This window comes from Chrysochloris asiatica, unplaced genomic scaffold, assembly GCF_000296735.1.
Source record: "Chrysochloris asiatica unplaced genomic scaffold, ChrAsi1.0 scaffold00175, whole genome shotgun sequence".
Lineage (NCBI taxonomy): Eukaryota > Metazoa > Chordata > Mammalia > Afrosoricida > Chrysochloridae > Chrysochloris > Chrysochloris asiatica.
In genome coordinates this window covers 4,363,576-4,364,638 of record NW_006408693.1, presented here as the reverse complement: position 1 = coordinate 4,364,638, position 1,063 = coordinate 4,363,576, and the positions used below count along the sequence as shown (strand labels likewise).

The window sequence follows — 1,063 nt, the reverse complement described above, 5'->3', positions numbered from 1 at the left end:
TGTGTAAGATTGCTGTGAGTCTGTACCAACTCAATAGCATCTAACAACAACAACCTTAGTCCTCAAAGTGATTATCTTTGCTCTTTAACAACTTATAGAGGACTTCTCTGATACATTTGCATAATGTAATACATCATTTGATTTCTTGGCTGCTGCTTCCATGAGCATTGATTGTGGATCCAAACAAAATGAAGTCTTTGACAACTTCAATCATTTCTCTGTCTTTCATGATGTTATTTGATGGCCGCATGGTGAGGATTTTCAATTTCTTTACAGTGAGGTGCAATATATATACTAAAGGCTGTAGTCTTTGATCTTCATGAGTAAGTATTTCAACTACCTTTTGTTCCAGTAAGTAAAGTTGTATCATCTTTCTCCAATCCTGATGTCATGGTATTCTTCATATAATCCAACTTTTCAGATTATTTGCTCATCATACAGATTGAATAAGTATGGTGAAAGGATATAACCCTGACACACATCTTTCCTGGTTTAGAACCATTCAATATTCCTTTGTTCTGTTCTAACAACTGCCTCTTGGAGTCCCGGCACGGTGCTGTGGAATAAAGCACTAGATCACAAGGTCAGTTTGAACCACAAGGTTGGTGGTTCAAACTCACTAGTCACTCCTTTGAAATCCTATACAGGGTCACTATGAGTCAGAATCCACTCGAAGGCACTTGCAACAACTGCCTCTTGGATTATGTACAGGTTCCTCATGAGCACAATTAAATGTTCTGGAATTTACATCCTTCAGTATGTAGTTGTTGTTTTTAGGTGTCGTAGAGTTTGTTCCAAATCATAGTGAACCTGTATAGGGTTTCCAAAGGATAGGTGGTGGGTTTGAACTGGAGACTTTATGGTTAGTAGTCTAGTGCTTATCTTCCAGCATAACACTAGGATTCCATTCTTAAGTATGTTGTTGTTTAGTTCCATCGAGTCAGTTCTGATTCATAGTGGTCCTGTATAGTTTCCGAGGAGTGGCTGGTGAGTTTGAGCTGTCAATTTTTTAATTCAAACAGCCCTTGAGGTGCAGCACATTATCCTTACATGCCATGATACA

The 1,063-nt window shown here is 38.4% G+C and overlaps 1 protein-coding gene across 8 annotated transcripts in view; it reads right to left on the bottom strand.

The window, feature by feature from the left end:
• The window catches only part of PPFIA2 (protein tyrosine phosphatase, receptor type, f polypeptide (PTPRF), interacting protein (liprin), alpha 2), a 749,227-nt gene that overhangs the window by 287,546 nt on the left and 460,618 nt on the right, over positions 1–1,063 (bottom strand). The window lies entirely within an intron of this gene.